General features: G+C 42.7%; 1 protein-coding gene across 1 annotated transcript in view; it reads right to left on the bottom strand.

Annotated features, from left to right (window-relative positions):
- The window catches only part of SGCD (sarcoglycan delta), a 203,056-nt gene that overhangs the window by 119,954 nt on the left and 70,946 nt on the right, over nt 1-12,156 (bottom strand). The window lies entirely within an intron of this gene.

Here is a 12,156-nt window from a genome sequence, read left to right as displayed (position 1 = left end):
TCCCCAGGTCCTCAGCTGGTATAAACTGTTCTAGCTCCATTGAAGTCAACAGGCTATGACAATTTACACCAGCAGAGGATCTGTCTCCAGATGTTTAATTTAAGATCTGGTGTGTGTGTGTTCACACATGTACTCCAATGGAAGGGAAGGTTTCTTTTCGTGTCCAGGTGAGTGCTCTCATTGGGAATGAGTTTCCAATCGATCTCACCTCCATCTCATGTTGTTGTTTTTCCCTACGCAAGACAGTAACAGCAAAGGGATGGTGGCATTCCACTGGGCTTTCAGGCGAGGGGCAGAATGGAACAGAGCCTACAGTCGCTCTGCGTAGGGCTGTCATCTACGGCTCAGTGTAAGGGGCGGGGCTGGGAGAGAACAGCCGGGGAAAAGAACGAGGAGGGTGGTGGCATTTGTGCTGTGGGGAGAGAGGCCATGACAGACATTGAAGCAGAGGGTCCTGAGGGTTACAAGTGAGGCTGGCCTCAGGAATTTGAGGATCAGGAAGGGTGAAAGAACTATACTGGTCTTTAAATATATACATTGTCTTGGGTCTCCCTGGAATTCCCCATGGCACCTTTGGGTCTCTTGGGATGGGGTGCTGCTCTCTGAACCCTGCTAATCAACTCCTCCAGGACTGAGTGACTAGAGAACACTTAGACAATCCAAGCAGGCAACATCTACGCTGAGGTGAACAGTGTCCTTCAATTAAGCTGCATAAAACAGAACACTGCTGTCCATTTCCCCCTTCTCCTGCAACTCCCAGACATCTTCCTCTCCAGCAACGGATTGTGTAGTCATCTGACAGCCCAAGAGGGGTGATTGCTACTAAAGAAGAAGGGATAATGCAAAATCCAAACAGATTTGTATGAATTATTAGTGCAAGGTGCAGAAGGAGACATGACTTTAGAGGGATAATATCAAACAGATAGTACAATCACGTAAATGTCCCAGCAATGCTGTTTGGAACAGCATAAACCACGCTTGCCATTTGCAAGGTGTTCCTGTATTTCACTGAGGTGGCAATTAGAGGGTTTCACATAGCTGCTGGATTTTGCAGTGGAATGGGGAAAGAGACTCTCTACCAGGATAAGATTTCTTCAGAACAAAGCCAGGCTCAGGGCTGTGAAAATTAATGCTAGCATATCATTTAGAAATGGAAACTGTACACAACCTTTGAAAAGAGCCATATGCTGAGAACTATATTGATTGTTTGAAGGGAGGGGAATGAGATATGTAATAAAGTGCAAGTTCCTACATTCCTTGTCACAGGTGAAAAATGCTGGCTTATGGATTCTGAGTTGTTGTTGATGCAGAAGGGAGTACATTTATCTTAAGCAGAAGTATAAAGGAAAATGAGTGAAATATGATTAGGTTTGCACTGAAGAATTCAGATTAAATTTCGATAGTGGTATGCTCTGCTATTCTGAGTGAGCAGGAATTATTACGGCTGTCTGCAGAATCTGCTGTGTTCAAGACTGGGAGAATTTGTGGTTTCGCCCCTGAAAATCCCCAACAAAGGAAGGGGGGTGGTTATGAGACCTGGGCTGCAGGAAGGTGTATGGTTGGGTCTTACCAGCCACTTCTTGCTCTGCCTGTGGCAGACTCAGCCAGTCCTCTTCATGGTTTCCCTGTGCTGGGCTGCTGCCCATTGATGTAACCAAGGGCCCTCTTCATTTTCCTGCCGTCCTTTGAGACATTTGCAGCCTGGTTGTCAGACTCACCATAGGTGGGGAACTGGCCCCTCAGTTGGGGTCAGGCGGCCAAAGCGAAACCTTTCGGACCCGATGGATGAAGCAGCTGCAGAGCACGAAGCACAAACTTCTCCTTCTGCAGCCTCTGGCAGGGACACAGAGCAGGAGGAACACAGCCTTGGCTTCCTGCTTGGACCTTTCTCCGCCAGCCTCAGAACCTGTCATCTGAGCAGTCGGGAGAGGGTTGGGGGGAGCCCCCTCTAGCTACAGACAGATGAGGTCCCACTCTGAGAATCTGCGGACCTACCCTTTGTAGTGCTAAAAAAGCTCTACAAAAACGTTCCTGAAATAGGTATTTCAGTGAGGTTACATGCTCTCAGGGGTTTCACAGTGCAGCCTCCTCTGTTTTCATTTGGAAAAGCTGCAGGACATGCAAGCTGGTATCTTCCATGAGCTTTCTAGCTTAGCGCTGTAAGGTCAGCCATCTCCAACGAGACACAATCCTGAACTCCGCTGTCTAGTGCCTGACATGGTTATTCTGCAAGCATTGAGAGTGACACTCACGCTCATGGGATACGTTTTCTTATGTCTCTGTCCTCTTGTCTCCGTTTCTCTCTCCCTGCTATGTTTCTCTCGGCCCTTTTCACCTGAGTTCCCACCATGCGACGCTCATCGCCAATGCCATGCTTTGATACTTTCACTGAGCCCCGATTCAGTATTCTTCCTCTCTGCATCTCCCAATCTCCTTGCTCCCAGCTCCGCCCAACTCAAAACCCCTGCACATCAGATACCATGGGTATGTCTATACTGCAATGTAAACTCTGGGTTAGTAGAACTCAAGTGAGCAGATCCTGGGTTTGTTGACCTATGGCTAGAGCGTCTACACTCATTTGTAACCCCAGGTTAGGAATTGTTGGACCGAGTCCCAGCCTGGGGCTCCAGTGTCTACACTGCTTTATGAGGGCCCCAGTCCAACCATCAATATATCAAACTTCCTCACACCATCCCAAAATGTAGCTGCTCTCGCTCTTTGTTTGTGGTGCAGTGTGGGAAAACCTGACTGTCCACCACACCTGACTGTCAAGAAAGTTGGCCTATGGGATTGTGGGATACTTTTGTGGGATTTTTGCCAGAGCAGGAGTCCAGTAGGGCTGAATCTGCACTGCTAAGCAATAGGGCTTGAACCCTGGGTCCTAGTTTGACTCAGGCTCGGACCTTCCACCCCCAGTGGGGTCCTGGGACACTGGGTCCGAGCCCTGAGTTACTGCGATTTGTGTGTAGGCAGAAGGTGGGTTAGGCTTGAGGCTGAATTTGAACCCTGGGCTTACACTGCAGTGTAGACGTACCCCATGTGTTCTAAGATCTGATCCAAATCCATTGAAGACAATGGAAAGACACCTGTTAACGTCATTGGCCTTTGGACCCAGCCGTTAGTGTTTAACTCTAAAGGTGTTACCATCTGATTCTAACAGTGGCACTCCTGATTAAGGCTGGCTCTTTCTCATGGGGAAGTTATGGGTTACGGCTAAAAATGCAAATGTCATCATATCAGTTTCAAATAAAAAAGGCAAGTCCTGGCAGGCAGTAGCTTAATTAATATAAAGTCAAGTTTATGTTCCATTAGAAAAGAATTAAATAACGGTGACAATCATATAAAGACACCAAAATACATATAAAACATAGTTACATTTTTTGTGTGAAAGACTGGCTAGTGTGACGTGTTTTTAATAAGCATGTTCATCATGGTTTAAAAGACACTTAAAATCCATGCTCTACTACACTGAACATATATAGAACCAAACCTATAAAAATTCATGGACCCTTGCTCAGTAGCAAGCTGGCCGGGATGAACAAGTCCTTGACTTCTCCATTAAAAGTTATGTCTGTAACAAATATATATCCTTATTTGCCCTCCATGAGACAGCCTGCCTTCCTGTCCCTTGGGGGACACAAACAGTGTAACACTGAGTGATAGCGAGTGGACGGGGCAGTCCCGAAACATACATTTCAAGTCCCGGTCTGAATGACTCCGGGAAAGCATTTGTTCTGGATTCCTTGAGGCACCGCTCCGCACCTGCCCAAGGCTCAGGGGCAGCACCAGCCTCTTCCCAGTGGGTGGGTGGGGGCTGACCATGAGGCCCTGCCTGCCCCCTGTTCCTCCTCTTCACCCCAGGCCAGAAGCCAGAGCCAGTAAGAGCTGTCTCCACCTGCCCTGGGCGATACACCCCGGGGGCAGGTACGCGGCCCGGGGCTGCTCTTGAGCACCCTGTCCCGCCCCTCCTAGGGCAGATGGAGGGTCCGGGGCTCCTCACAGGGGTCCGAGCTCCCTGGGCGGCTCTTACCGCTTGCCTGGCTCTGGCTTCTGGCCTGGCCAGGGGGCGGGGACTCAGGGGGAAGAGGCGGAGCAGGAGGCAGGGCCACGGAGGGGGCGGGGCTCCTGCATGTGTCCTGTTTTTGCATTTTGAAAAGGTGGTCACCCTAGATGGGTGCTAGATTGGCTGGCAGGGATGATGATGTATATGTTTTCTTTGAAGATTTTCAGATGTAACCCTGAGGTGCCTGTTCGGTATACTTATTGCAATTGTGTCTTATGTCAAATTTTGTAATGAGCCAGGAGTGCAAGGTCCTGATCAACTAAATTACTGAAGCACAGATCTAGTATAACTGACCTCAAAGGGAATACTCATATGCTTAAAGCTAAACACATGTAGAAGTGCTTTGCTGGATCACAGCTTAAAGGCCCATTAAAGTCAAAAAATGTATTAGCTGCACCTATCAGACTTCAGTTCAAGAAAGCATCTTGATATAGGATAGCACTTAGGTGCTTAAGTGACACTGAAGTCAATGGGACTTAAGTATGTGCTTAAAGTTAAGCACATATTTAAGTGCTGTCCTGTAGAGGGTTGCTTTGCTGAACTGAGGTCTAAGATAGGAGAAACAAATTTATAAGCAATAAATACAGACATAAATGTATACAGCTATCTGGAAAACAACAGGAAAAAGAAACTGCTTGGGCAGTTTCAGTTATAGTTTTGGTTTTTTTGTTTTTCATCATATTTCCTAATGTTTAGTATGAATGACACGATGCTGCTGGCACTGGTACAAGAGTTGCCTAGAACAATGGCTTTGTATTAAAATCTCATTTCACCATGCTGACCCTGGGCAAAAACAAGGTATGAGATCTTGGGTTCCCTAGGGAGGTGGTAGAATCTCCTTCCTTAGAGGTTTTTAAGGTCAGGCTTGACAAAGCCCTGGCTGGGATGATTTAGTTGGGAATTGGTCCTGCTTTGAGCAGGGGGTTGGACTAGATGACCTCCTGAGGTCCCTTCCAACCCTGATATTCTATGATTCTATGATCTTTTCAACACCACCCGCTTTAAATTGTTCAGTTCTTCAGTAGGGTACAGTGAAAACTTTCACATCAATGTTATCATCTAAACCACCTTTCTTTTTATACGATGCCTTCTAATGGACAGGCATAAAAAATTATGTGCTGCTGCTGACTGCTATGTAGTAAAATGGAACTGTGATGGTAAAATCCTGAATTACAAAAATGTCAATTCAATGTTGCTGAATGAGAAAGAGTTTTTATTAGCTTGAAAGGAGCTCAGTTTAACAACCAATTACAAGATGATGGTGTTAGTGTAGGGGAAAGGCTCTATATTGCTGATATCTATCTGAAAGCTAAGTTTCTTGTGGGCCTTGTTTGGAAAGTGAGGGCTGAATTTCTAGTTAAAGTCTTAAGTTTTGGTTTATTTTTTATTTTTTAAGGTTATGCATTTTTTTATACTTTGTTTTTAATTTTATCTTTTGTAGCTGAGGGCTTTAGTCAATGGAACTTCCTATCCACCGGACACTCATCAAAGAGAGATATTTTTCTGCAGTAGACATCTGGAAGCTGCTTTAACCACTCTAACCTGGACAGCTATTTTCACAATAAAGGGGTTATTTTCAAACTGGACTTGGGTGCCCAGCGAACATCGACTTCCAAGGGGCCTTTGTAAAATCTCTCCTCAAGAAAATAAATAAAGACGACATTTTTCTTCTATAGTATCTTCCCTTTGTGGATCTCAAAGCACTTATGAATGAACTAATCCTCACCACCCCCCTGCGAGGCCGGGATTTATTACTATTACTGTTCCTATTCTACAGATGAGGTATAGGGAGGGAAGGTGATTTCCCCTGTTGGTAGAGCCAGAAATAGAACCCAGGTCTTCTGACTAAGCCATAGGACCATCCGTCCTGCCACGAGTGCAGGGGACCGGACTAGATGACCTCTCGTGGTCCCTTCCAGTTCTAGGATTCTATGATTCCTCCCATCGCTTTATATTGACTTTAAATCTTAGAATTTTACTGATTATTCCCCCAACAGGTTTTTCCAAATATAAAATCAAAGCAGTAATTACAACACTGCATTGGATGGAGCACGGGACTGGGACTCAGGAGACCCAGGTTCTACTCCTAGCTCTGCCACTGGAATGCTGGGTAACTTGGGCAAGTCACTTCCTTGCTTTGTGCCTCAGTTTTCCCATCTGTAGAATGGGGATAACGATATATACCGCCTTTGTAAAGTGCTTTGAAATCTATTAATGAAAAGTGCTATAGAAGAACTAGGTATTATTATTACATAGAGCTCTTCATTCAAGGATCCAAAAGGACTTTGCAAATTAATTAATTAAGCCTCCTCTGTGCTTCTGCGGCTGTCCCGGGGTTTCCACACATTGAGGGCACCTTTCCTTTTTGCTTGGTGCTCTACAAGGATTCTAACAGTGGATATCGTCACAGGGAAATGCCCTGAATCATGTCTGCCTTGTCCATTCCCCTCGTCAGCCAGCCCCATCCACTTTTCAGACAGTGTTGACCTCCTACAAGCCCTTCCTGAAAAGGGGGCGGGCTGCCTTTCCCCATTATCTACTCCTCTTGGTCGGCTTTCAGGAGCAAAACTGTCTACAAGGTTTTCCTCTGCATGGGAAAGAGGCTTTAGTTTTTCACGGGAATGAGCTGAAGTTAAGCTGGGTAATGTCTTGTGGGACAGAATTATCTTTGGAGAGCTGTGTTCATGTCAGACTGCTGTAACATCTGATTATCATTGCTTGTATTATCGATCGTTGTGTTCGGCATTGCTTGAGGATATGTACAATTATTATACAGCTCAATAAAACCAAAGTTTACAAATAAGTTAATGCAGAACAGTTTTTCCATTGGAGGATTCCTGTGCTCCCCCTGTATCTTAGATTTGAGCTTTAAAGCCTCCATAATCAATTCAGCTGCTCTACATTGTATCTAATCCTCTTCTTGCTCTACCTGCCTACCCCCATTACTCTCATGTAATTTCAGAATCAAATGTAGTGCAAGTATCTGGCTACCTATCTGCAGTATGATTTTACCATTGGGATCAAGAGGGCCTAAGCAGCATCCAGAGCCCCAGTTCCTGTTAAATTATAGATGTTTAAATTGAAGGGCCTAAAACACAGGCATCTCCAAAATAAGCAGAAGGCTGTGTGATTGCTTCTTCCTCTCTGACTGATCTAGGGGGCACCTTATTTCCAGAGCTAGCCACTTCTGGACTTGTCTTTGGTGACCGAGTGCAGTTTAGAGAGGAGCTAAACCAGCATGAATATCATAGTCACGCGTACATGTGGTCTTTTTCTTTTGAGTACAGCTGAGTTCTGGCCACTGAGCTTTTGTTTTGGCCGGCACACCTACGTCCAATGCCCAGACCAGAGTAGCTTTTTAAGTGCTAATTAAAGAAAACAAGACTCAACGACAAAGTCAAATAAAAAACAACTGACTCCTTTAAATGCTAGAGACGTGTCATGTGGAAAACTACCAGCTGCTTTGTTTTAACTAATACAAAATGCACGTACACAGTGTTCATCGCAGATGAACTGCAGGATGCTTTGCAATAAATTGCCATATACTGAAATTTTTGAAGATAACTGAAGCAATGGCAACCAATTATTTAATTTGGTTTCAAATGTGGAGACAGATTGGACACTGTGATTAGTAACAGTTCCACTCTCTACTTTGCTTTACTGTAACTCAACTTAATCTAACCTAACCTATGGTATTTCTAAGGCTGTTGTATCTTTCTGCCAATCAGGGACAGTCAAACGGCCCATCAATTCCAACCTCCATAAGCAGATAGGGACATATGGTTTGGACCCATATCTTCAAAAGTATTCATCTTTCTTGACTATGTACAATCATACATCAGAATTATGTGTCTATATATATGAGCATGTGCAAATCCTCAACTTGCACACACGTGCACTGGGAATTGCAAATGCAAGTCAAGCGAGCGCAATATAGTGGCTAAATACTCTGTCAGTTCAGATGGCACCTGCCAATGTCATATACAGCACCTCTGAAGTAGTATGATCTTAAAACAAAGGTGGTGCAGTTGAACAGTTCGGTGCATGTTAGAATAAGGGGTGCTGCACATTGTATCAGTTATATTCTGGGTGAATCAGAGGCTCCCAGAAACAACAAATAATAGTCGTTGAGCTTTGAAAAGTCAGGGCACGCACTGTGGTTTTAAATGCCAGGACAGACTGAACACTGTGAGGAAAGAGAGAGATCCCTTCTGTTCACTGCCCTTGGGTTTCCGATTCACATGTATCACAGATAAAAAGGTAGAACTTCTGATTAATGGCGATTAATGTGGTGTAGGATAGGGTGACACCCCGTGGGCGAAAGCAGGGGAAGGGAGGAAGGTTTCCAAAATACTTAACCGGACTGCGAGGAGGTACAAATCCCACGTTTGGGGGAAGAGGGAGATTCAGACAGGACACATCCAGATTGCTAGCACCAAATCAACGGGGTAAAACAATACCATACATCAGTGGCTGCTAGCCAGGACGGGCAGGGATGGTGTCCCTAGCCTCTGTTTGCCAGAAGCTGGGAATGGGCGATGGGATGGGTCACTTGATGATTCCCTGTTCTGTTCATTCCCTCTGGGGCATGTGGCACTGGCCACTGTTGGAAGACAGGATACTGAGCTAGATGGACCTTAAGTCTGACGCAGTATGGCCCTTCTTATGAACCGTAACTACAACACTAACATGCAAATGGGAGAAACTGACTCACAGAAGGCTTTTCTCCATAAGCTGTTGCCAACCTGTGAGAGATCCCTCTGAATAATCTCTGCAGCTGAGGCAATCAGTCACAGGAAGGCTAAGAACCGAATTAATGAGCGAGCACCAGCTGTGTTAGTTATCCACTTACCCACCCAAAAATGACCCATACAGGCTCCTGTTGAAGCTTTATATGCTATGAAGTTATCGGGATAACGCAATGGACTTAAGGTGGCTGTTAGTAAACCAAAGAGTATTGTGTGAAAGGGAAATTGTTTGCTGATACTGCAAGGTAGATAAAAATTGACAATTTTAAAAAAAAAAGTATATTACTCTTATTTAAATCAGGTTTTTAAGATTTAAATTAAACACGGTACATTTTTCTTTGTAAAAGTAAACCGGTTTAAAATTAAATTTGAAATTATGACAGCTTATGTTAAGGCCACTAAACATACTACAATCTGTTAAAATGATTTAAAGAAAGAAAGAATGGAGCATCAATGAGCCCTCCACAAATCTCAATGATGTAAAGGGTGAGGCTTTTAAAATTATATACAGAACCAGGAGGACAACATCTTTAACTTATTAGATCAAGCTTTATGAATATTTCACAGTATCATGTACTGCAGTTAACAAGTACCGATATTGTTTTCTTCCTTTTCCATACGTAAGCACTTTCCATTTCTGTTGTGCGGAAATGCTTTTGCCTTAATTACTTTTGGTTTCAGTTTAGCTGAAGGTTTTTGGACCAATCATGCTTCTTCTCGTTGGGTTTTATGGCAATCCATTGACTATTTCTCATTCAAAGGAGAAAACTGACTGGAAGTTAAAAAGGCAGGAAAAAATGTTTTCCTCTTCCAATCTATGAATAAAAACCAGGTGGGAGAGGATGAGACCTACTAATTCTAGGTATTTATGAGCCTATATCTCATTTTCAAAAGTGGTTTAGACACTTAGGAGCCTAAATCCCACTAGCTGTCAATGGGATTTTGGCTCCTAAGTGCCTAAGTTTTGATAAATTTACTTTCCTTTTTCTTATGTATCTACCAGATTTAAGGTAATTTTATTTAATTACTAAAAATCCATTTTAAAATGCTCTTTTGAACATTTAATTAAATTCCAATTTCTGTCCAAATGCAGCTTGACACAAATCCTGAGTAAAATAATATCGAGGAAACAGGAAATGGGTTAGTCACCATTTTCTAAAACTGTACAAAATTTGATAATTAAAAATAAGAATATATTGAATATATAATTGCTTAAATAAATATGAATAGATATGGCATATCCTTAGCAAAAAGTAGTATCAAATGTAGTGTAACGGCTATATTTGGCTGCAAATTAACATGTTGTAGTAGTTACCAACCATTGGAAATTAACCTTTTTTTAGGAAAATAACTAAAAAGAACAAATGCAAAACAAGATTAAAATCAATTATATAACATTGGTGATTAAACCACTTGGATTTAAATCAATCCACCCCGTGATAATGTATATGCAATTAAAATCATTTACAAAAAGCTCACCAACATTTTTACAGTGGCGAACTCCTGCTGTTTGTAAGACCCTGGCCCCATTTGCTGTAGAAGTTCAAAAGCATGTAGAAAATAAGGCAGCAGACGGTAAGAAGAGAAAGGATGGTCTTGTGGTTTAAGGCAGTGGATTGCAATACAAAACAACTGAGTTCTGCAGCTCCTGGCTTTTCCACAGGCTTCCTAGGTAATGCTGGGTTAGTCACTTAAACCAAAGCTCATTAGCCCCTCAATGATTTGGGTTTACTCAGGCTGCTCTAAACCAGACTCTGATCCCCACCTAGACCAGGCCAATTTCTCCTTCTTCCAAACATCAAGGTGAACTCCCAATGGATTTTGATCAAACCCATGTTTCCTTGGTGCCGATCCCCAGTGTACTGTTTCAGGAGCTGATTGTGTTCTCATTGAATTCAATAGAAAGAATACCACTGATTTGAATGGTCTGTTTAGGGCAGGGGTAGGCAACCTATGGCCCGCATGCCAAAGGCGGCACGCGAGCTGATTTTCAGTGGCACTCACACTGCCCGGGTCTTGGCCACTGGTCCGGGGGGCTCTGCATTTTAATTTAATTTTAAATGAAGCTTCTTAAATATTTTAAAAACCTTATTTACTTTACATACAACAATAGTTTAGTTATATATTATAGACTTATAGAAAGAGACCTTCTAAAAACGTTAAAATGTATGACTGGCACGCGAAACCTTAAATTAGAGTGAATAAATGAAGACTCGGCACACCACTTCTAAAAGGTTGCCGAGCCCTGGTTTAGGGTCTTATCCAACTCCCATTAAAGTCAATGGGAATATTTGCATTGACTTTAGTGGGAGTTAGAATGGAAGGAATTTGAAAAAATTCCTTAAGCAAAGAGAAGAAAAATACCAAATGTACTTTCAAGTTACTTTTCCAATTAACTTACCATTGACAAAAGCAATTAAAAATTTCCCAAATTAACACCAGAATAATTTTGAAATAAATCACTCTCCCAGTGCTTGAAGAAAAATCAGTTCAGAAATACACTGCGTCATACTAGACACTAGAGCTATTCTAGGGCATAACGTGTGTCTTTTAAAAACAGATCCCTACTGAGATCACAGGGCTATGATGTATTGTATAGTAAAACCATTACTTCTATCAAATATGCCACCCAATTTGAGTGTAAGTTTTTACAGTAAAACGGATTAGTTGACATACTGGAAAACTGATTATGAATCCCAACATTGTTACTACAACAGAAAACCTGTGCAGAATTTCTCTCTAGGGTAATAACTTCCTTTCCACTAATACTGTAGCAAATAGTTCAAAATTTGTCATTCATGCATCCCAATTCCCTGCTATGGAACATTTTGCCACCAAAGCATTATAAAATGACCCATTTTCTCTTAAGCGTTTTTCTGCTTTTTTGCTCCAACAGCTGATATTGAGGTTTCATACCCTAAATTCAACATTAATTCCAAACATGTCCCTTAAATTCTCCAACTTTTTACTCTGATTTATTACTGTGCTCATGCTAATTAGAAGGAAGAAATTTCCACCCTACAGAAATTCGCTCTCTCTGAGGGAAAAAAAATTCTATTACTAGCAGGAACGTGCACTGTACTTACTGTGCAGCAGTTTAATAACAAAACTACTAGCACATAAATTTGCCCCAATGCACTAGGTGTCTCAAAGACAAATTTGAGACATTATGTTCTTATAATCAGGAATTACAGCCACTGTCAATCATGGAGTGAAGGAAAGAGTAAACACAATTTTTAAAAAATGTGAATATATTGGGCCAAACTCATTCCTGGCGCGAGTCCTCGGGAGTCGAGAGTTTAACGCCAGCGATAAATTTAGCGCATATTGTTTTAAATCATGAAC

The sequence above is a fragment of the Emys orbicularis genome, chromosome 8, assembly GCF_028017835.1.
Source record: "Emys orbicularis isolate rEmyOrb1 chromosome 8, rEmyOrb1.hap1, whole genome shotgun sequence".
Classification (NCBI taxonomy): Eukaryota; Metazoa; Chordata; order Testudines; family Emydidae; genus Emys; species Emys orbicularis.
The sequence above is the reverse complement of the archived record's forward strand: the minus strand, read 5'-3'. Positions and strand labels throughout refer to the sequence as shown.